General features: G+C 48.3%; 1 protein-coding gene across 3 annotated transcripts in view; it reads right to left on the reverse strand.

Annotated features, from left to right (window-relative positions):
• Nucleotides 1-24694, reverse strand: part of GNG2 (G protein subunit gamma 2) — an 88815-nt gene extending 64121 nt beyond the window's left edge. Inside the window, exon 1 of one of the 3 annotated variants that reach the window (XM_037901315.2) lies at nucleotides 24526-24694. The gene's annotated coding sequence lies outside the window, so the exon portion shown is untranslated. Of the gene's footprint in view, nucleotides 1-24023; nucleotides 24172-24206; nucleotides 24422-24525 lie in introns of those variants that run through there. The other 2 variants (XM_027831446.3, XM_027831445.3) reach the window with 2 other exon arrangements.
• Nucleotides 24695-25013: the final 319 nt, after the last annotated feature.

Consider the following 25013-nt stretch of genomic DNA (forward strand, 5'->3'; position numbering starts at 1 on the left):
TGGGGCTGCCTTGGTAAATCTAATTATTGGAATATCCACCAGCGTTTGGGGTTTGTTTGCCGTCTGTTTGCAAAGTTCACCCTGACTGAGTGACTGCAGCTGGCTCCCACAGGCAGCACTGTCACAGGGTGGTAGGGTGAGCTAGCTTCCATGCCCATCTAACCCTTGCCTTCTCTGAGATTCCCAGCAAGACTCTCATGTGCGAGGAGGCCACTCCAATAAGAACTGGAGCGAAACTCATTTCACACCAGTCGCGTAGCAGTGGTTGCTATTTTATTGAGGCTTATATTTTTCACAGCATCTCCATGGTACCTGAGCAGCTTCCAGGGTTATGAATAAACAAGTGAAATGACTAAGCCTAGTGACTACAGACCTGGGCCGGAATAAGTTGCTATCTCGTTACCCATCTCCCCACATCCACATGCCCTTCTCCCACAAGCAATCTAGCCTTAGATTCAAGAGAACCTGGATGGGTCAGTCCTTACTGTTTTTAATAGCTACCCCTACATTTAGATAAAATGGCAAATCCCGGCTCCGTTATTCACCCGTTTTTCCCAAATTGTCACAGTAAGTACAATGTGATACTGCCCCTTCCCACATCACGGGTCTCTTTTCCCAAGTGCTGTTCCCTTGCTACTCTTTTCTTAGTACAATTCACGGTTGCCTTGCCTGAGCCAGGCACTTAACCCACATAATATCAAGCTGCTGGTCCAAAAACATAGCAGCAGCTGCTTTGCAAATGTGAGTAGCTGCTCGTTCTTATTCAGTCCTGGCTAGGGAGCCAAGAAACACACATTGGGTGGCACAGCAGTTGGATTTAGCATCCAGGACACAATTCTCACATGGCAGTGATGAAATTGGAGCAACTGGAGGAGATGCACAAGCAACGCCTCTGCAACTTAACGTTATGCTTCACGCAAGATCCAAATGAAATGGCCAGAAGCTGTGTTCAAGTCCCTTATTAAAGGGTGAGAGAAGCTGCAGAAATCTATCCCCATTATGACCTCAAAACACATTCCTGCAATGGCACCAGGCATAGGTGCCGACTTTTAGTTTTCCCGGGGGAGGGCTCCACCCTGAGGCCCTGCCCCCACTCCGCCCTTTCCCCCCCAAGGCCCTGCCCCTCGCTCCACCTCTTCCCACCCCTGTTCTGCCCCTTCCCCCAAAGCTTCACTCCGCCCCCCTCCCCTGAGGCTCCACCCATGCTCCGCCTCCTCCAGCCCCCTCCCCGACGCCCCCGCCCACTGCTGCTCTCTACCTTCCCTCAAACCCCTCCCCGAGCTGCCAAACAGCTGGTCGGGGGTGCCATCAAACAGCTGCGGCTGGTGGGTGCTGTGAACTCACTATTTTTTTCCCCCCATTGGTGCTCCTGCCCCAGAGCACCCATGGAGTCGGTGCCTACGCCAGGCTTTGATTCCTCTTCCATTTGCTTCAGAGCATCAACAGCTCAACCTAGCGAAAGACAATGGACCTCTCTGTTGACTACTTATTTCCACAAGGGTGCGAGATAATTGAATGCTTCACTACAGCTTGCTTCAGGAGCACAAAATCATCTTCCTCCACTCGTTTCACTTGAATAATAAAACATCACATCTATGACTCTCATCCATAGTCAGTTTCCATTTTTTCCCCACTATAAACTCTATTTTTCAGGAGGTTCAGGCATTTTGCCTTGTGCAAAATGACAGACGCTTCTTGTCAGCGGACAGGATCGAACCTGGGACTTCTGAAGCTTAATGTATGAGCAGCTACGGCATGAGCTAAAAGCTGCATGACTATTAGCCATGGTTGTAGCAGACTCATCAATCTGTAGCTGGGCTAAGTGCCACTAGAGGGGGACAGAGCGCCAAGCAGGCATAGGTTACACAGGGTTTACTTGAGTGCATTCTGCACCAAAAATTTTAAAATTCTGCGCACAGTATCTTAAAATTTCTGCAAAATTCTATAAATTTTATTTGTCAAATAAATGTGGAGGTTCCAGCATGGCATTGGGGAAACACAGGCCACTGGCTGCACAGAGGTGGGAGATCACTCTGCAGCTGCTCCCCCTCTGCCCCCAGGACATGGACTCAGAGGTGAGACTGCACCCAATCCTGACAAAGAGCAAGGACTGGGCCTGCCCCAGAAACACCCCAGGGTCCTGCCCCTCCATGCCAGGTGCACCAGGTGTGGGCAGGCAGGCTCAGCCCAGCAGGATCCAAGTGTGGAGAGGTTTAGTGTGGGGGGGATCCAGATGTGGGTTGAGAGGGTTCTGTGTGGGGCAAGCTGGATGCGGGCAGCTCAGCGGGGGATCTGGATGCACAGGGGCTTGCTGAGGGGTTCTGGGTGCAACAGTAATGGGACTCTGCAGTGGTGGTCCAGTAGAAGGTGGTTGGGGGTTCAGTGGGGTTGGGGGGCACCTGGGGAGGGATAGAGCTCGGCAGGGGGGTCTGAGTATGGGGGGTCCAGATGCGGGTGGCTCATCGGGCTGGTCCAGGTGCAGAGGAGGGGGGGGCTCATGAGGGGGGTTCACAGTGCAAGAGGGTGGTGAGGCTCAGTGGGAGGGTCTGGGTATGAGAGGGTCTGGATGCACAGGGGTTGGGCGGATGGGGGAGCAGCTCCCTGTACAGAGATCCCTCCCCCTGCAGCTGAGGAGTGATGGGTGCAGGAAGCGGGGAGTAGTTTGCAGAGCTTCCTCTTGCCTGGGGAGAAATCTGGGGGTGGGTCTGATCCAGCCCTGGATGCTGTGTAGAGGAAGAGGAAGTTCTGTCTTCCTCAGCCCAGCTGGGACTAGCAGCTGAGCCTGGCGCAAGGGTAGGAGAAGTTGGGTCTTCCCCAGTCCCGCCCCCTGCTGCCTCTCTGCCTGCTGCCCTGGGCACCAAAAGTCTACTGCCAGTGAGGGTTGCATAGCCGCTCTTGTGGCTTCCCTTTGCTTCCCCATCAGAAAGTCATTTTTCTGCAGTGAAGCAAAGAAATCTGTGGGGGGACATGAATTCTGCGCATGTCCAGAATTCCCCCAGGTGTAAGGGTTGAAATACAGTGTAGAAATTTAACATTTTTTAAAAAAATTATTATTTAAATCACTGTGGGCTTTACTTTCAAAGCAGTAAGACCCAGCTTTGATAGATGACATTGGGCACTTAGAATTTGAAATTCTTTTTTTGACCCTTAGAATCTGTCAACAAATCAACAAATTCCAAAAAAGGAATCAATTCTGAAGCACTTAGACTAGAGGAAAGTGATCAGGAACTGTCAGCATGGATCCACCAAGGGAAAGTCATGCCTGACTAATCTAATTGCCTTCTATGATGAGATAACTGGTTCTGTGGATGAAGGGAAAGCAGTGGACATGTTATTTCTTGACTTTAGCAAAGCTTTTGACACGGTCTCCCACAGTATTCTTGTCAGCAAGTTAAAGAAGTATGGGCTGGATGGATGCACTACAAGGTGGGTAGAAAGTTGGCTAGATTGTCAGGCTCAACGGGTAGTGATCAATGGCTCCATGTCTAGTTGGCAGCCGGTATCTAGCGGAGTGCTCCAAGGGTCGGTCCTGGGGCTGGTTTTGTTCAATATCTTCATTAATGATCTGGAGGATGGTGTGGATTGCACCCTCAGCAAGTTTGCAGATGACACTAAACTGGGAGGAGTGGTAGATACGCTGGAGGGTGGGGATAGGATACAGAGGGACCTAGACAAATTGGAGGATTGGGCCAAAAGAAATCTGATGAGGTTCAACAAGGACAAGTACAGAGTTCTGCACTTAGGACGGAAGAATCCAATGCACCGCTACAGACTAGGGACCGAATGGCTTGGCAGCAGTTCTGCAGAGAAGGACCTAGGGGTGACAGTGGACGAGAAGCTGGATAGGAGTCAACAGTGTGCCCTTGTTGCCAAGAAGGCCAATGGCATTTTGGGGTGTATAAGTAGGGGCATTGCCAGCAGATCGAGGGACGTGATCATTCCCCTCTATTCGACATTGGTGAGGCCTCATCTGGAGTACTGTGTCCAGTTTTGGGCCCCACACTACAAAAAGGATGTGGAGAAATTGGAGAGAGTCCAGCGAAGGGCAACAAAAATGATTAGGGGTCTGGAACACATGACTTATGAGGAGAGGCTGAGGGAACTGGGATTGTTTAGTCTGTGGAAGAGAAGAATGAGGGGGGATTTGATAGCTGCTTTTAACTACCTGAAAGGTGGATCCAAAGAGGATGGATCTAGACTATTCTCAGTGATAGCAGATGACAGGACAAGGAGTAATGGTCTCAAGTTGCCATGGGGGAGATTTAGGTTGGATATTAGGAAAAACTTTTTCACTAGGAGGGTGGTGAAACACTGGAATGCGTTACCTAGGGAGGTGGTGGAATCCCCTTCCTTAGAAGTTTTTAAGGTCAGGCTTGACAAAGCCCTGGCTGGGATGATTTAGTTGGGGATTGGTCCTGCTCTGGGCAGGGGGTTGGACTAGATGACCTCCAGAGGTCCCTTCCAACTCTGATATTCTATGATTCTATGAAATCTATCCCCAGCCAGGGCATTCTTAAGGGCTAGATAAATCTGTACCCACAGTTTTTTAAAATGCTAGACTATAATATACATAGTAGAGAGAAGGTTTAAAAAAAAAAACCAACAAATTGTGATATTTTAAAATTTGAAATTTGTGGTGGGGGTGGGGAGGAAAAAAATTCAACATTTTTGGTAAATTTTCCCCCTCAACCAGCTCCACCTAATTGTTCTGTCCCCCTTCCCTTCTATGCATAAGCATAGTTCCCACAAGTCCCAGTGCATAAGGCCTATGCATCACTAAATGCCACAAACATTCAAAACATGCTTTTGGGACATAGTAATTTATATTAGTATATATTATAGTTTGCAATGAATTACAGTCAAGCCAGAAGGGCGTATCGAAAGGGGCTCTGCAGGGATCCGCTTTGAGTCTGGTTCTATTCAATATCTCCATAAAATGATTTGGATAATAGCAGAGAAAGTTCATTTATAAAGTTTGCGGACGATAAGCTGAGAGGGGTTGTAAGCACTACAATTCAAAATGATCGTGACAAACCGGAGAAATCATCTGATATACAGAGGATGAAATTCAACACTGACAAATGCAAAATACTAGATTTAGGATGGAATAATCAGTTGCACAAACACAAAATGGGAAATGACAGGAAGGAGTACCGCAGAACAGGATCTGGGGGTTACAGTGGATCACAAACTAAATATGAGTCAACAATGTAACACTGTCACATCATTCTAGGATGTATTAGGAGGATTGTTGTAAGAAAGACAAGTAGTAATTCTTCTACTCTACTCAGTTGAGCCCATATCAGTACTGGAGTATTGTGTCCACTTCTGGGCATCACATTTCAGGAAAGATGTGGACAAATTGGAGAAAGTCCAGAGGAGAGCAACAAAAATGATTAAATGTCTGGAAAACATGACACGGTTTAGTCTGGAGAACAGAAGACTGAGGCGGGACATGAAGACAGTCTTCAAGTACGTAAAAGGTTATTATAAAGAGGAGGTTGATAAATTGTTCTCCTTAACCACTGAGGATAGGACAAGAAGCAATGGGCTTAAATTGCAGCAAGGGAGCTTTAGATTGGACATTAAGAAAAACTTCTGTCAGGATGGTTAAGAAATTGCCCAGGGAGGTTGTGGAATCTCATCATCGGAAGTTTTCAAGAACAGGTTGGACAAACACCTGTCAGGGATGGTCTTAACACTCAGCCATGCCTCAGTGCACAGGACTGGACCTGATGATTTATCATGTTCCTTTCCAGTCCTACATTCCTACGATTGCTATGATATTGTTTCTACAGACCTCGACCAGATCAGGGTCCCAACGTACTAGACACTGGACACTCATACAGTAAATGACCAATGGACTCACAACTGCCACCCACAGGTATTCAAAAAGCATGAGTCAGGCTCCCAAAAATCAGGATATTGGCTTAAAAATCTGAGTGATTTGGGGGTTATTTTATTTGCCTCTGTTTTACAGCATTTGGGGTGCAGCAGGGTCACATTTTCAAGCTTTTCTCCCCAACCATGGTGGCTAAAAACTTACTTAAGAAAAAAAAACAGAAGCTTAGATTCTTTCCTAATCACGTGCCTCCAGGAGTTGAGGCTTTAAGAAAGCCTCCAAGTATCACAAGACATGCGATAAAATCGCAACAGTCAGCATCGCTAGGGACTTAGCGGTCCATAGGACTTTGCAGGCTTTCTGAGGAAGGGTAGAGAATGGGAGTTACACACATTCCCTATTGCAGGTGGTTAAGAGGAAAATATGTCCTCGTCATTCCCAATTTTAAAATTCTCCATTCTTTAGCACAGTCCTCCTTATAAGAATGCCCATTTTTTTTTTAAACACAGAAGAAGCTAGCTTCCCAAGAACAGTGCTATGATACTGTCGGAGGAGTGTATATATGACAGAGCTGGAAGGACCTTGCTATAATTAGCACAAACATACTCTTAACCATGCCACTATTTTTCTGGAGTCAGTCAGTCACCAGGAAAATGCTACGTGTCGCCTAGCTCCATCTGTGTGGGGAGGTTAAGAGTAGCAGCTCTTGTCTCTTACTGATCTCTAGAAGTGTTGTAAACACCAGAGATTCCATAATTAAATGTCTGTGTCTATTTGCAGAGGCGCTTTGTGCGAACAGCTGCTCTGGCAGTGAGCACTAACCGCTCCTTGCACATGGGGTTGATCTCTGTGGGTAATAAGCAGGGGTTTACAATGAACCTTAGATTTCTCTAACCTGCACTCTGTCCACTAAAGGGTACATCTACACTGCAATTAGACACCTGTGGCTAGCCCATGCCAGCTGACTTGATCTCAGGGGCTGTTTAACCTCAGTGTAGACATTCAGGCTCGGGCTGGAGCCCAAGCTCCGGGACACTCCCACCTTGCAGGGTCCTAGAGCCCAGGCTCTAGCCTGAGCTGGAACGTCTACACAAATGGTTCTCAACCAGGGCTACAGGTACCCCTGGGGGTACACAGTGGTCTTCCAGGGGGTACATCAACACTTTTAGATATTTGCCTAATTTTACAACAACATAAAAAGCACTTAGCAAAGTCAGTACAAACTCTAAAATTTCATACAGACAATGACTTGTTTATATTAAACACTGAGAAGTAAGTACAATATTTATATTCCCATTAATTTATTTTATAATTATATGGTTTTTTCAGGACTAGTGGGCTGTGACACTTCTGTATTTTTATGCCCGATATTTGTAAGCAAGCAGCTTTTTCAGTGAGGTGCATCTTGGGGATACACACGACAAATCAGACTCCGGAAAGGAGTACAGTGCTCTGTGAAGGTTGAGAACCACTGGTTTACACCGCAGTTAAACAGCCCCTTAGCCCGAGTCAGCTGGCAGGGGCCAGCTGTGGGTGTCTAACTGCACACAGACATATCCTAAAGACTTCCTTTAACATACCAAACCTCTGAGCAGCTTCATACAGCCACCATTCAGAAAAATACAAGCAGCCTGGCGCATAAATAGTCCCCCCCTCCCGCAGTGTGGAACTTCCCCTCCCCCAGTATCACACCCCCTCTGAAGACCTGAGCTAGTGATTGGTTGAAGGTTTGGTATCTAGCACTGCAACAGAGCTAGAAACAGGAACTTAAACCACTTTAAAGGGAGGTTCCCAGCAAACCCCTGAGCAACTGGGTTTCTTTAAGCTCAGATGTTGCAAAGTGCAGAAAAGCTATTTCAGGGACATACAGAGATTTTCAATTTATTAATTTACATTTCTCTCCCCGACCACTCTGGTTTCACAGGTGGAGGGACACAAGCAATAGCCCCAGTAAAAGTTTTAAGAAGTCTAACCTTTCGAAAGTGGGTTTTCTGTAATATCCCTGGATATACACGAACTACCTGGCGGTGTGGTATGGAGGTTTTAGCAGCATGCATTTGGAACAACCTGCATAACCTCACTCATGGCTTTGCACACCCAGCTAACACCAGTATTGCTATTTCATGCCGCTAGAAGTTTTATGCCACACCCCCTCACTGTGCATTGCGTATTCTGTAAAATACTGTGTTAAAGGAACATTGCAAAGCCAAGCACTAAACATGTAGGAAATGTGACAATTAAGGATGCCTGTGCAGCTTAATTTGGCCCCTTAATTTGACAGTCTTTAATTACATGATCACATATTATTTTATTCACAGGACCCCTGCCTCATTCAGTGCACAGGATGGACAGTGCTCGGAATGAGCATCTATCCCGTTTGGTTCTTTTTTCTTAACCACATAGCATACCTAATCATGGAATATCAGGGTTGGAAGGGACCTCAGGAGGTCATCTAGTCCGACCCCCTGCTCAAAGCAGGACCAATCCCCAATTTTTGCCCCAGTTCCCTAAGTGGCCCCCTCAAGGATTGAACTCACAACCCTGGGTTTAGCAGGCCAATGCTCAAACCACTGAGCTATCCCTCCCCCCCTTGCGTCCCAAGGCCTCGTTCACTGCATGCTACTCAAACCTTGCTCTGAAATCAGAATGATTAGTTTCCCCCCGGGCTTGTCTGTGGTCCTCATCACGACATTATCTGAGCGCTTCACAAATACAGAACGGATTTATTTTCATAGCACCCCTATGAGATGAGAGGGTATTTGCCCCATTTTATGGATGGGGAACTGAGGTATAAAGTTACATGGCACTGAAAACAGGGTCTTATAATGGGAAGTGTTGGACAACCTTAATAGCAATGCTACCAGCTGTCATTATTACAGTGAGCTGTCATGGGACGTGAAACAGTTACCCCTTAAGCTCAGGTGGTAGAGGTACATGCTGGGGACCTGAAGGTCCAATGTTTGAACCTTTCCGATAGCCCATAATCCTTAAACTTACACATGACAGAACTCCAGCTTGCAGCAACGTAGTCCATGGGATGAGGCAGTAGGCTGGGAATTAGGAGAATTGGGTTCAAATCCCAATGCCACCCTGGCCTGCTGCATGACCTTGACAATCTATTTCTGTGTCTGTTTCCCATCCCACCCTTTATCCATTTACACTGCAAGATCTTTGGGACAGGGACTGCCTCTTACTGGGTGTCCGTACACAGCCGAGCATTTTGCAAGCTAAATTCTATGGTGAGTGTGTCAATTTCCTCTTGGGGGATATATTCCAAACTGGAGGCTCACCGGTCAGATTTTTAACACATACTCAATGACTCAGAAAAAAAGGGGTAACACAAGATAGCAAGACACGCAATCGCTGGACACCGGCAAACGCTGGACAGCATAGTGCATCTGTTCATGGCTTGTGGGAACGTCTCCTCCCTGGATGGAGAGAAACTAACGCCCGGGCTGCAGACAATACACACTCAATAGGGAAGTGAAAGGTGCACATGGCATTGCCATTTAGTGGCCGGACCACAGAGAGGATGAGGGTCTTTCTATTACTGGGTTCTCAACTTTTTCTTTTTGAGGCCTCTGCCAGCCCCGGAGCCTGGGCAGCTCTGATCAGCTGCGCGAGCACTCAAAGGGGGCTAGGAGCTGAGGAGCAGCCGCAACCTCGGGCACCAGCAGCAGACAGGGGAATGCCACAGCTGCCCACTCCATGGCACCGCCGCAGCCAGAGGAGCAGCTGCCTGGCTCCAGCTTCCCACCTAGATCTGACCAGAGGTGGGGGCCTGAGGGAGAAGAGGAGGGATGTGGTGGGGGTGGAGCTGCCCCCAGGACAGGCCCATTCTGGGTAAGGCACTACAGTTTGGGGGTGGCAACACCCTTGTGCCCCTTTAACTTTGCCTATGGACTCCAGGCTTCAGCCCCATTCCTTGCTTCAGTGGAGGGTGGGAGGGGAGGTTGGGGTTTCAGCCCCACCATTCCCAGCTTCAGCGGAGAGGGAAGCCCAGGGTTTCAGCCTCATGCTGCTCCTGGCTTAAGGGGGGGGAGGGAAGGGGAACTCAGGGCTTCAGCCCCACACTGCGCCGTTTCAGCTCCATAGGGGGGCGCCAGGGCTCAGGGTTTCAGCAGGGGGGCCCCAGGCCCCCCACCACCACCGAAAGGACTGCTGGTCTAGTGGACAGAGCACTGGACTGGGACTCAGGAGACCTGGGTTCTATTCCTAGCTCCTCTACTGGCCTGCTGGGTGACAATGGGAAAGTCACTCCACTGCCCAGTGCCTCAGTTTCCCCATGTATAAAATGGAGAGAATACTGACCTCCTTTGTAAAGCGCTTTGAGATCTCCTGATGAAGAGGGGTTACATAAAAGCTAGGTATTATTACTACCAGTAGTAGCTGCAGGAATTCTCCCTTAGCTCAACTTGCAGACGCCTATATTAATGGGGCTTAAACATAAGGGCTCTAGTCCTGTTTACCCACATGTGCAGTTGGTGAAATCCTAGGCCCATTTAAGTCAATGGGCGTTTTTCCATGGACTTCAATGAGGGACAGGATTTCATCTTGTCGATTGCTTGCAATAGAACAGATCCTCTAGTGCAGGAAGGAAGATTTTTGTGGGTGTAAGATGAGCAGCTTCAAAGAGAAACAAGAATCCCAATCATTTTAGTGGCCTTATATTGCTCAGTCTCCCCTAGGCCCCAGAAACTATCAGAGACCATTAGGGTGACATCATGGAGCACCTCAGCGGGAGCTAAAAATGGGACAAGACATACAGAGAAGCAATGCAGACAGTTTCCTGGTTAGCCGTTGAGCTGACACCAGCAAACTGGCTGAGTCCGTTTGTTTTTTTGGTTTTAATGGTGGTTTACTTCCTCACACGCATGCTGCGTTAGCCACCTGAAACTTAAGGGACACCAACAAGCTAAGAACTCCTCCTTCTCTCCAGACGTTTTTAAACCCGAGATGGCAATACGTGAAAGAAATATGAAAACAACAAGTTTTCTTTCGCCATTTCCCACCCCCGCCCCCCTCCAGTTTGTTCATTCTGCATTTGACAGCACTTTCGGTGTAGACAGATTCCCTAATTCAGTGCTTCCCCTGCAGAAGCCATCAGCTGGCTCTGCACAGATCTTTCCCAAAGCAACAGACTAAACAAAAGCACTTTAAAATAGGAAAACGTGATTGTAAGCCACAAGCCCTGGGAGGGGGACCCAGGGGTAGGAGTAGTGTCTGACACCACTACTTACTTAGGTTTTATTTGTTGGTTTGTTTGTTTTTTTTTTTTAAACTGACTAAATTTCCAGTTGATGACTAACGGGGTCAACCGCCTCCCGAGACCCGACCTTACGGCTACTCTGCTTCAGCTGCCTTCTGCTCAGTTCCCAGGAATAATCCACAAAGGCTTTTTGTTCAGAGACACCATTCCTGGGGGGCTAGGTTTATTAACAGAACAGTTTAAAACAATCCTGAAAGTCAAGTCTCAAAATAAGCTACACCCAGCCCCCATAGGCACCGACTTCCACGGTTCCTGGTTGGTGCTTGACCCCCACCCCAGCCCTGCCCTCACTCCACCCCCATTCCACCCCCCTTCCCCCAAGTCCCCGCCCCTGCCCCGACTCTTCTCCGCCTCCTCCCCTGAGCGCGCCACGCCCCCACTCCTCCCCCCTCCCTCCTGGAAAGTCCTAAGCGCCACCAAACAGCTGTTTGGTGGCAGGAAGTGCTGGGAGGTAGGCGGAGAAACAGGGATGCGGCAGGCTCAGGGTGGGGAAGGAGGTGATGGGAGCGTGGCTGCCAGTGGATGCAGAGCACCCACTAATTTTTCCCCATGGGTGCTCCAGCCCCGTAGTACCCACGGAGCCAGTGTCTATGCCTAGCCCTATCTTGTCAGAATTCTCCACAGGCCTCCACCTGCCTTTTCCAGCCATCTGGCTCCACGTGGTCAGCAAACCAGCCGCCTCTGCTGCTCTCCCCCTGGTTTTCCAGGGTTCCTGCAGGAGCCTTGCCACTTCCCGCTTTTTCCATCAGCTGCTCCCAGGCTTCTGTCCTGCCTGGTGGGAGAGTTAAACCCCCTGCCCCAAGAACTAGCCCAGGAGTTTGTCCCTTCCTCCCTTCTCTCTCCAGGCCTGGCCCGAGTTAATCACACGACCTCATTCATTATTACCCACCTGGGGAGGTGAGCACATCTAGTCACAGGTGGGGCTGAGGCCCCATTTCCCCTTAAAGGGCCAGCCACCCTAGGACTGTGACCCCTAAAACTACTTTGATTCCCATCTCTTTGCACCCAACCCCTCCTAGATTCCACAGCTGACAGACCACAGCTGCGATTAAAACTCACGTTCCTTAGGTGCTGCTGAATAATCTTGGCATTTTAAAGAGACTGAAGCACGCTTTCCGGGACTGGCTTTGCTCCAAAGGGCACAGCAGTTTCCAGAGAGTGCTGAGAGGGCACAGTTTAATTTCAACGGTATAGCAATAAGCCTCTCTTTGTCTAAATGCTCTACACACAGGGAAAACCTGGGAGAGGGAGATTCTCTCCTACTTCTGAGCAAACCTAAATTACCTACAAATTACCATTTAAAAAAACCTCATCCTCTTTGTACATCCAATCCCCCTATTGCAACTGAAGTCAATTTCCATTCATTTTAACCTTGTGTGGGAGGTCCTTATGGGCACTGGATTCCAGATCCCATAGACGGCTGTGAAAATCTTACCCACAATGTCACATAGGCATATTCCTCCTTCCTTTTACTTATCCATTGGATTTCGTGCACTGGGTGTTTTATCACAATGGGTAATGCAGAGCAACGCTCTGCTAGTCCATTCTCATCTCTGCTTCAAAACCATAAGAAAATCTCCCCCAAAATCTTCCTGGTGTCTGGCCCTGCATGACCTTGCCCTGCACCTTTGGTGAACAACACTGACTTCTACAGGACTCAGCCTGGACACACAAGTGCATCCACACCCATCACACTGAAAGATTGGGGCTTGAGTGTGCATAACTCCCTAGGAAATCAAGAGAACATTCTGCTGCACGGAGACAGGAGGATCCAACAATTGGGGTAAAATAACACTTCCTTAACTGATGTTCAGACATCTTACTTGAATTTGGTAGTTGGCTTATATCCTCCTATTATCTCTTGGACTAGGTTTACTCTATCAGAACCTAGCTGTGGCCAGCAATTTTTCCAGCAAGAAAAACTGCTTTTAGTAACAATTATGGGAAATGTTCTTCCCTAAGGCCGCTGTGGTAGGACTACAGGACTGCTTGATAAACCTATTTTACCAAGATAAAGATCCCACCCACCAGCTAGAAGAGCTTATCTAACAAGTGTGAAAAGTTAGTACAGTATCTCTCTCATTTGTCTGCTTTCCAGTCCTGCAACACCCATTCATGTTGCGGTCACACCGAATAAGTGGATCACAATAACCCATTTAAAGCTATACACTTAAATCAATTAGGGTGACTAGTGTAGCTGGATTGCTGTAACTTCAGCCAGGGTGGCAAAGGGCGTCGCTTTCACCATGAGCTGCTCCAAGACTGATTTCACTTTCAACTTCTCTGAGTAATCTAATCACTAGACAGTCAGTTGTTTGCTCCTGGCACCAGGAAGATATTGACATTTACATACAAAGTCTGATGCTAGTTATGACCGAGAGAACACTTCATTATAAGAGTCCCATTTCCAAGCACTTATAATTGGGGGAGAAAAAACCGCTCAGGCTTATACTTGTCTCAGTCTATCTTCACTCAGCGCACAGTCAACCTGTGGAACTCCTTGCCTGAGGAGGTTGTGAAGGCTAGGACTATAACAAGGTTTAAAAGAGAACTGGATAAAGTCCATTAATGGCTATCAGCCAGGATGGGTAAGGAATGGTGTCCTAGCCTCTGTTTGTCAGAAGGTGGAGATGGATGGCAGGAAAGAGATCACTAGATCATTACCTGTTAGGTTCGCTCTCTCTTGGGCACCTGGTGTTGGCCACTGTCGGTAGACAGGATACTGGGCTGGATGGACCTTTGGTCTGACCCAGTATGGCCATTCTTATGTTCTTAATTATAATTATTTATTTGTATTGCTGTAGCACATAAAGGCCCCAATCAGGGATCTGGGTCCCATTGTGCAGAGCGAGGTACCTGTGTAATAAAGAGACATACCTTTCCTCAAAGAGCTGGCCACCTTACCAGAGGATTCATGGATTTTAAGGCCAGAAGGGATCGTTATGATCATCAAGTCCGATCTCCTGCATCACACAGGCCAGAGAACCTCAGCCAGTAACATCTGCATCAAGCCCATGACTTCAGTTTGAACTAGAGCATCTCTTTTAGAAAGACATCCGGCCTTAATTTAAAGACTGCGAGAGCTAGACAATCCACCATCTCCCTAGATAAATTGTTCAATGCTTAATTGCCCACCAACCACACTGTTAAAAATTTGCACCTTATTCCTACTCTGAATTTGTCTCTCTTCAGCTTCCAACTGCTGGATTTCGTTACACCTTTTCCTACTAGATTAAGGAGCCATCTTCTATCAGAAATCTCCTCCCCATGTAGGTACTTGTAGACCATGGTCAAGTCACCTCTTGATCCTCTCTCAGACAAACTACATAGACTGAATGATGGTGAGAGATAACAAGTGAAGAAAATTAATGAGTGAGGAGCAAGGGGAGGACAAGATAAGGATGAAAACTAGTTTGATTTGGCTTAATAAGCAGCAGTCACAGTACATCCATTGCCCAGTCACCATGGAGTGTTCTGCAGGCAGATGATTCATTTGTTTGTAAAGCTTGGAACAATTCCATTTGCTCATTTCTTCACTGGGCGGGAGGAAGCAGGGAGAAATGTGTTTTTTCCTGGCTAAAGTCAATCTTGAGAGACTCTCGTTGAATTCAGATATCTCCAAATATAGATTTTAAACTTGCTGTGGGACGACACATGACCTGGACATGTCTGAAGTAGTATGGTTAATAAAACAAAAGCGATGGAGCTGTCCAAGACTCGGACCGTTCTGCACACTGTTGGACACTAACTGCTTTACAGTGCAGCAAGCTGGGGAGCTCTGGATGGAACAGTGAACAAAACCAAAGTGGCTTTGGGTTTTTCAGACTTCGTCAATTGGGCTTTGGCCTCGTAACCCAAACCCAGGAGTGGTTTGCCTCAGGCTCCTGCCCTCTCCAAACCCTCAAAGCTTTGGAGAGAGCTCCACTTTCAAACAGCCTTAATCTACGAATTATGGGCTTCGACCAAAGCCCATCAAAGTCCATGGAAATGCTCCCAAGGACTTCAATGGATCAGACCCCCTATGCAGCTGGAGCCAGACCCTAGCTGCAGTCAATTAAGAGTTGCAATAAGTGTTTGGTGCATACATTTGAAGCTCACATCACCCATCACAGATTGGCCTTTAGAAAAGGTAAGCGCCATAAACTGTTAATGCAAAATGATGAGTGAGGTTTTCTGCACACCAGTCAGGAAATTCAAAGTCTTGGTTCCCACAGCAACCATCACCTGGTTCCCCTGGGTATATATAGTATTTGCATTAATAGTCATATTTTATATAAAGCCAGGCAAGTTAACAGCACATGAAGCAACACAAGGCCCCGGTTACGGCTGGCGTGGGAACCGTAACACTGTATTTACTGATGCTTTGCTCACCACAATGTTGCACAAACTTAACTTTCCTCCCACGTTGAGTATTACGTTTCTTGGTCTTAAATAAAAGCACATTTTGGCTGGCAGAGCACAGATTCTGGCTGGAGCTGTCTTGACCGACGTGAACCCCGATCATTGCTGCTTTAGCACAGCCACAGAGCACTTGCCTGTGAAGCAGTAGTTCCCCCTCGGACTTCTGCCAGTGAATTAGATTTGTACGTACAGCCCCTGCCCTGCGCGTTGCCCTTGGGAGGGAAGCAATTGTGTATTTAAGCTGTCAGGCCTGGCTCTCCGCGGAGATGACAGGGCTAGATTTCAAACATCCAGATTCTCAGGGCCCCCCTCCTCAGTCACAGGTTCTACACCCAAAGCGCTGCATGCTCATTAGATCTGGCCTCAGCATTCACTGGTGACATCTCACGGTTTCCCTAGGACTCCTCCAGCTGTTATTGTAGATGGGGACAAGAAGAAACGGACATGAATAAGGAACCAAAAAGAAGAAACAGCAGCAGCTAGAAAAGAGGAAAGGATCTGAACAACATAAGTAACTCCCAGACGCCTATTGCTACTCCTGCTTCCATCGAAGCTCATGTGAGTTTAAACTTTTACCTGACCTCCTGCTTCCTGCTATAAGTTAGGCTAAGAGCTGAAAGCTGGCCGGCTGTTTGTAAGTGCTGGTATGTTTCCTTCGGTGAGTGGTGCTCCGTCTACAAAAGTCGAGCTGAAGGCAGGGTGCAAGATGCAGCCGAAATGGAACTGTTCCCCACTCCATTATAATGCCCCCCCTCCTTGCCAGTGCATCATATTTGTAATCATTTGAAACAGTGACATTTACATGAGTGGTGTCAAACTCTTTCAGGGGAGAGGGTCAAATCCCATGTTTAACTATGGCCCATGAGCAGGGGTATCAATTTAGGGCTATATCCTAAATCCCCAGCAGATCTCCCACTGATGTCAATGAGACGCTTGCCCAGAGATCATGGCCTTCCTGTGGCAAATGAAATTTTAGTCTTCCTCACCTGGAATTAATTTTTCAAGTTCATGCGATTAGTGCTAGTGAGGAGCTCACAGCCTGAAACACTGGCTTTGAGAGGTATCTTCCAAATCTGGCAGAGAACACTACCAGTGACATTCAAACAGGAGCTTTCTTCACAATGCTGATGATTAAAAATAGCGGGGGTTTTAAAATGAAAGCTTAGATTCCCCAGAATTGGACACAATGCAAGCCACATACAGATATCAAACAGGCCAGGGATCCAGCCCATGGACTAGGTGTATGAGAGTTCTAGCCTACACAGATCCACTCTGCGAAGGAGCCATTCTTTGCCTACATTCAAAGCATTAAAGTACGTCTCCCTCCATCGCTACAATACAAGTTCTTGTCCATCTTAGGAGAGCCAGTAGAAGGAGGAGGACTTCAAAATCCGATTTGCCCACACTTCAGCAAAGCAACACACTGAAGCAGAAGCCAGTAATGAGAAAACATCCTGACGAGGTTTTAGAAAGGGGAGAGGGGGATACATCAAAGCAAGCTTCACCGAACTGATGAGCCAATCAGCAAAAAGTAAAAAGATGAGACAAGTGGAAACAAGGAAGTGAAACGGACCCCATAAGGATGTAGCGAAAGAAACAGAAGTAAAAGAATGAGCATTAGCCATGGCGGGAGAATTGCAGTCGGGCCCGAGGCACCGTGTCCGCGTATTGTTTTGGCTTTTTAATCAAGCTCAGGGAATAGCCCTGAAAAACGTTCAAAGTGAGGGTGGCAGCAAGCAGCAGTATCGGAGGGAAAATCCCTCCGACGTGAGGTTGTGTCTCTGGGGTGGGTGGATACAGGCAGGGTAGCCCCGACCCCCTTCCAATCCTCTGGACATTCACTGCTGTGTCCCACAGGCATCAAGGCATTGCACTTCCAGATTTCCCAGCTTTGTGGCTTAGAAACAAAAGCGGGGGGGGGGGAGCCAGAGCATAGCACACAGGCCCTGCCCCGCTGCACACATGATTGGAGAGCCACAAGGATGCCGAGACAACACCTCCCATCTGCCCTCTGAAGAAGAGGAACCCGCTCCCCCAGCCTGTCTCCTTGCTTCAGCGTTTCAACTCCCTTAGTAACAGACGCTCTCCCGAGGGACGGGGAATGAAAGGGGGCCTGTCTTCTTGAAAACCTTGGACAACCAGCTCCAGGGCCCTGTGTGCGAGGAGACCTCAGGCAATGGTGGCTTTTGCAGCTGTGGAGTCAAGGGCAAAATTTACAACCATTCAGGTCTAGTTTTGCGCTCTTCACAAAAGGCAAAATTCCCACTACCTTCCTTGGGGACTTTCACCTGGGTGGGGCATACAGGATCGGGCCCCAAAACTCTTGAAGGTCTCTCCTAGAGTCCACACAACTACAGGTCTCTCCTGGTGAGAGATTTCAACAGGGATTTAACATTGCACAATCCGCCATCTTGCCAGGCCTAATTACTATGGTAACCACATGTACTGGAGGTGGTTGTCTCTTAAAATGACTCATGGATTTTTAAAAAGAAAAAAAGCTTTGCCTCTGAAACACCGTTTTTAGGCTGAAGATGGCATGCACGCACACACGCGCGTGCCTTGCAGGAATACTGTCCCCTCAGTTATCGTGGAACACAGCTGCTGTGATCTTTGGAGACAGAATCTGGGTCTTTCTTCCTCTTGGTGTGAGCAGAGAAAAAACAACCCTTCAGCCATCTAAAATAAATCCATGCAAGTCCCAGCACTATAATCCAATTAATGGGACTTTGTCAATTGTTTAGAGATAACATATGTGCTTCTGTTGCAAATAGTTTGCAATCTCGTGGCCCTATTTTAAAAGGTAGAACTAAAACAAGCAAGAGAAGCAAGGACATGATGTTTGCTAGTGGATTAAAGAATACAATGGAAGGAATTCTAACCTGATGGGGCAGATTCTCCGCCCCAAACAAACTCAGCCAAGTAGAGGGCGAACCCAGAAGGAACCTGGTTACAGTTCTCTAACCCTGAGCCAAAGTTGCAGGTCAGCAGCTCTAACTTATGCCAGTGGAGGATCAGGGCTAGCAGAGTTCCCCTCCCTGCTCCCAAAACCATCCCCTCCTGCCACCCAGTATGAGGAGTGAACGGGGTGCACAAAACAGCTGCACGGACTCTGCCAGCTTTTGGCAAGCAGCGTTCCCCTGCACAGAGCAAATGCTCCACAGGCCACCTCTGGTTGCTTTAAAGCCACTTTCCACCGCTTAGGGCCTCAGCAGCCCTGAGAACCCAGCCCCCAGCATGCAAGGAGCATCCTCCAGGCCACTTGGCTTGGCTTATGCTCACATTGGCTCTCACTAGCCTCTTTTTAGCACTGTTCAGTGGAAGCTCAAAGCTCTGTTCACCCGGCACTCAGTCCATTTTACTCGCTTCTAATTCTATCTTCCCCAAGGCTAGAGTCAGCTGTTCTCCAATGCATCTGCCAATTACTGTCCTCCCCTAACAAGAACCAAGGCTCATTGTCAGCTGTCATCTATGGAAAGCAGATTTCATTGGCAAATTAGGAAATACAGAGCAGAAATCATGAATCATTCACCTAGACACACACTATGGAAAGCTCTGCTGATCTTAAGTTACTGCAGGACCAAGTATGATTTAGAGCTTGCCAGAAAACAAACCAACCCTTTTCTTCTCTCACAGCCTAACATCATCACCTTTCAAAACGAGAGCAGAACGTCACCCTGGCCTGAATCGAGCCGGAATGGCTAATGCTTCTTCCTCTGCATTACATCTTCCACATCTTTGAAATCGGCCTTTTCTTGGCAGCTAACTGGCTGATTCCTTCTAGGCAAATAACTCGCAAACAAAAAACCCTGTGGATTCTGCTCACTCTTCATGGTAAGCCAGCTCACTGGCCAGAAGCCAAGCAGATAAAGGTACTGAGCTAGATCCTAAGCTCTGGCCAAGGAGTTCTCGGTGCAGCTGAGGAGAGGGTTTGCACAAGCAGGGGTTGCCCTTCACCAGGCCAGTCCCCGGCTATGGGTTAGGCTACTCTAACCTGCACCAGTGGGCGGGGACCCCAAGGAGCGGTTATGATGGCTGGGGATCACTGGAGTGAAGGGGAGGCCTGACCACCCCTCTATCTTCTGACCACACATCCTAGGCTAGCAGCTGAGTAGGACAACCACTCTGCCCAAGAGCAGATATGGTGACCCTACAGTACCCCAGGATCCCCCACCAGGGGAGAGATTTGCCAGATTTTGGCCACATTGCGGTGGCATGGGCGTGTAAGCAAGGGCAGAATCTGACTCCTCATGCAGAAGAGGTTAAGATGGTATTGGCTCCTCGCATCGTCACTCACACACCCAGAGGTAGTGCCGTGCCACCAGGAAACGCACACACCGAAGTATTCAACAACAGGGAGGAAACTAGGTTTATAACTTTCCCTGAAATCAAAATCCAGTTGCGAGCCAATTTCTCAAAGGCCAGCAGGAGAAACAGATGGCTAGAGAAGGCACCGAGATGGATGCCTGGGCACTGGCTGAGCCCATCTGAAGTTAGCTACTTCGGTTGAATGGGAAGCCAAGGCAGCTCCCAAGGTTTCCTTTAACGTATGTCTCTGCAGACTGCCTGAGACAGAGCAGCACTTTAAGTGCAACCCTGTCTGGTCTGAACTGTGTTTTACAGTCGCTTTCTAATGGGACAGAGGTTTTCATTAACCAGGACTGACCCCTCCCTGGAGCTTCCAGCTGGCATGGGGCGGAGGCTCCCAGACTCCCTGAACTTGGAACGCGCACCCTGCAGCGGCAGCCCACTAGGGCAGTGCTTGCTCATGCCAAGATCTCAGGTGAGCCGATTTCTGCTGCTTGTTCTGCGTCTGGAGAGCTAGTCTCAATATGTTCCGAATAAATTGCTGGCCCCGGTGAGATTGGGGAGTAAGAGCTGGGCCAGCGGGATTCCCTAGAGGTACCACACCAGACTCTCACTAGGGTATGGAAACAACCTCACTGCTACACCTGCTCTCCCCCATTTCAAGATTAGTTCCCAAGCTGCAGGCAGCAAAATCCAAGACTTTTTTTGGGGGGGTGGGGGGGAAGGGGGTCCTCAATTCTGTACTGCTTATAGTCCCAGACATTTTCTGGTTGAACTCGCTCTGTTCATCACTCCTGCTCAAGAGATATACCATACCACCTTCCATAGGGGGGAGGGATAGCTCAGTGGTTTGAGCATTGGCCTGCTAAATCCAGGGTTGTGAGCTCAATCCTTGAGGGGGCCATTTAGGGATCTGAGGCAAAAATTGAGGATTAGTCCTGCTTTGAGCAGGGGGTTGGACTAGAGGACCTCCTGAGGTCCCTTCCAACCCTGATATTCTATGATAGGATTGCCATCTACCCCTGGGTGTACAGCACCTACACTGCCCCCAAAGGAGTAGGGAAAAGGCTTCCCAAACAAAGAGACAGGACCACAAATATTTCTCACCTCCTGTGCATTGCCTGAAGACACATCCCCATCACGTAGGGGGAGGCTGAGTTGGCAGATATGGGAAATTAAATACACCATTGGCGAACACAAGCAGAAGGTACACACTGAAACTCCCGCAAGTAAAGTGGACACTCCCTCCTTTAACACTCAGTCACAAGGATAACTGGGATGGAAAAGCACAGCGGCACGAAGCATGCCTTGGAGAGAAGCAGTCCAGCAAGAAACTCACAGTGCCAGCCAAGTCGTTCCTGAATGCTGCTTAGAAACCTTCCTCATGCAGCATTTAAAAGCAATTAGCAGCCCCAGTAAAGAAAATGGATCATTCTGTATCCAGTTCAAATCCTTCTCCAAGGCTGTGCACAGCCTGGCTCCTCCCTAACTCTCCAGCCCGGATTCCCACTATCCCCCCACCCATGCACTACAATTGCCAACTTCTCCCGCATTCTGAATGCCCTCCTTCCACTCCCACAAGATGTGGATGCACCATATTCCAGGACACTCTTTATACCCAGAATGCCCTCCCTAAATCAGGGCACCCTACCTGCCCTTTCTTCCATCCCCTCCTTGCCTAAAGCAAAAACAGAAAATGCATCTGTGCAAGGGAAAAAATATATTAAAGAACCAACAGGACATGGGATCCCATGACCTGATCCCCCATTCTGGAAACACTCATCGGTTCCACACTTGTTTCCGATAGGCTCCTGGTACAGTAACTAATACTATAATGAGAAGAAAAAATATGTTTAGTATGTAGACATGACTCCTTATGTAGTTTGCAGTGTTGCTGTAGCCATGTTTGTTCCAGGAGATTAGAGTGACAACGTGGGTGAGGTAATCTTTTATTGGACCAACTTCTGCTGGTGAAAGAGAGAAGCTTTCAAGCTGACACAGAGCTCTTCTTAAGGCCAGCTTTAAAAGCGGGGGGGGGGGGGGGGGGATTTATTTCTGGGGAAAACATAACAAAAACAAAACAAAAAAACTAATATATTTTGGTCCCTTCTTGGTTCCGGGCGGGGTGGTGGGGAGGAATCTCATCCAAACAGTACCATGACTGAGGCAGAATAGATCAGCAGCCTAGTGGTACTGATTTATGTCGATATTCATGGTGAACAATGGGGTAGGGAACGGACGGTACCAACCGCAATGCTGTGCTGAATTGAGAAATGCTATAATCAAAAGATTTGTGGTGTATTAGAAAAGACCTATTATAATCCTCTGAATAAGTGCTTCAACAGCACATGGGGCCTGCATTCAGAGCACTGCCTTAAATTAAACTGATCAAGAATCTCCGCGTGGCTCTTTTACAGCATTAGAGACAGGCTTTTGCACTGAGTGCTTCTAACATACCACATCCACTCAGGAGATGCAGGCAATTTAAAAAACACAAGCGCTTCACCCTAGTGCTTTCTATAGGATAATTAATGGAGTCATATTTCAGTTTATCCACTGGCCATATGGCAGAAAAGAGGATTAAAAATTTCAGTCTCAAAATGTATTCAGTGAAATCCAGTTAATACAGCCAAACTATAAGCAAAAAAAAAACCCCCAAAACAACCAAAAATAAAACCCATTATTGCACTGGACATATCATGCTGCCAGTATACATGGAAACCTTTTCCCTTATACAGCATAGAAATACAGGTTAATCTTCTGGTCCAAGCTATCTGACAATTCAGAGGTTTGTTTACTGGGCAGAGAACTACAAGCTGTGCTTCGGTGTTGTCTTAGGGAGAGCAGTGGGAGGATCCTGATTGGGAGTTGGCCAGAAAATCAGTTTTATGCCAGTCTCTGACTCCTTAAATAAAATATGGAAACAATAAACTGAATTTTAATTGACTACAGTGAGCTAAATACAACAGGTATCACAGTATGAAAATTACTTCTGTCCTACAAGTTAAGGATCATTACCTTTTAGTTGATTATTCTCTAACTTTAATAATATCTTGGGGGTGGTATGAGAGAGATGGGGATTTTTGTATACACAAAGCCGTTTTCAATAAGGTAGCAAGAAAGACTTATATTTCAAGGGATTCTCCTCCATCGACTCCCTTATTTGAAAAGCAAACCCAGGGAATTAAGTTTCCCAAGTTCGTTTCCACCTGCATCTGTATATCATTTATATAGTTTTGCATATATTTCTAACAGCAATGTAGACAAAATACTCCTCTGCCATGGTTACTCCTCATTAAACATTTACAGATCGCCAGTATTTCCTGTTAAATCCCAGTAATAAAAATAATCTGAACTCAGATCCTTTGTACAGATGCTCCTTTGTGCTTTGTCCAACTGCTTCTGTATGAGGAGGTGGAGTGAGGGTGTGGATAATACTTTGGTATTCCATCTTTGGTATAAAATGATAACTTTAAGGGGTGGAAAGATTCTAATCCAAAGAGATTGGGAATTAGACATTTATGTATGATTGAAATGCTGGAGTTTGGTTTTATACTGACTATTTCGGGGAGGAAGGCTGATTTCAGTTAAATGAAAATTCCTCCCCTCCCCTTCCCTTCCCTTCCGCAAACAAATAAATAAATGGAACACTAGACCTCATTCATCCATGAAAAAGCTTTTCCTACAATGGCAAATCAATTGATTAACTGAGGATCAAAAATTCTAAATTAAATCTTTGTTGAGGAGACTGGACTCTTTGTAAAAGGTCCCATTTTTATGGACAGTCTAATCCCCAATCTGTTTTTCCATGCAAAATTTTTACAATCTGAATTCCCAAAACAGTCCCTTCCCTGTATTCCGATTTGTGAATGGCACTGCAAAGGGGAGTACGAGACACTGGTATTTTAAAATTAAAACGGACTTATCATAGGATCTCTCCAGGGGAAAGCATTCTGCACCTTGTTTATTGACCACCATTCTGCTAAGAGACCAGCAATCTGCACTTCTACTTTTTGGTGCTCCATCTCACCATCATCAGGTTGAATGCCACGGCCCATTTTGTCGAGAAAGCTGAAGTGAACACTCTGGAAATGCTTCCAAAAGCGGAGCATTTCCAGCTGAAACCAACGCACGGTTACGGGTTCGAACGAATCCGTTTCTTCCTTTGCTTTAGAGTAAACAACTTCAAATATACCTAACACCTACCAGCGGAGCGTGGGCGGTTTCCGTGGCTATCTGAGCAGGGTATGCATGTCTAGCGGCCACTTTCCTGTGATCCTCAGTCCCTAAGACCAGACCGTTTGCAAACTGCAGCCACGCAAGGCGGATCTCTCGAGCCCAGTTGCACCTATGGCTGTCAAGCAAAGCAATTTCCGCGCACGCTTTTACCCGTGATGATTGCAATTCCCATCCTCCGGCGGCAGCCTCACTCCACAACCGTATAGCGTGTGTGAGCAGGCGGGTTTAAACGAGCGACCGTACCAAGCCCCCGCGCCGGCTCACGGGGAGCGATGCACACGCGCCGCCCGGCTCCGGCTCGCGCGGAACTGGGTGGAAACAGCGTCGCGCCGCTTGCCTGCCCCGGTGTAAATGGGTTGGTTTAACAAAAGGACCCGGCGGCTGAGACTCGCCCAGCCCGCCCCCCTCGCTAGCCAGCAGCAGCCGGGGCCGGAGCTGAACGGGGCCGCCCTGAGATCGGTGCTTTTACCTTCCAGCGCCGTCCGCGGCTCGCCCGGGGGGAACAGCTGGAGCTCGCCTTCTCCGGGAGGGGCGGCGAGCTCAGCGGCGTCCCCACCCAGCCTTGTCTGCGATCATCCTCCCGGGGACAGGAAGCAGCGCGGCTCCGACTTCCTCCTCCCCGCCGCTGGCTCCGCGCTCGCCCCGCGCCCGCTGCGGCCCCCGCCCCGGCCCGGCCCCGCGCAGCCGCCTCCGCCCACGGGCCGCTCCACCTCCGCCCGCGGGCCCCCAGGCGGCCGGTGCCCGGTGCCCGCAGCTTCGGCCCCCGCAGAGCCGGCGCGCCCCGCTGCCCCCCCCCCCCGCACCCCTACACGCACTGCCACCCCCGCTGCCCCACGGATATCCCCCCCCCCCCGGCCACACACACACACACACACTGCCACCCCTCCTCTGCCCCACGGATATCCCCCCCCCCGGCCACACACACACACACTGCCACCCCTCCTCTGCCCCACGGAT

Source organism: Chelonia mydas, chromosome 6 (genome assembly GCF_015237465.2).
Source record: "Chelonia mydas isolate rCheMyd1 chromosome 6, rCheMyd1.pri.v2, whole genome shotgun sequence".
Lineage (NCBI taxonomy): Eukaryota > Metazoa > Chordata > Testudines > Cheloniidae > Chelonia > Chelonia mydas.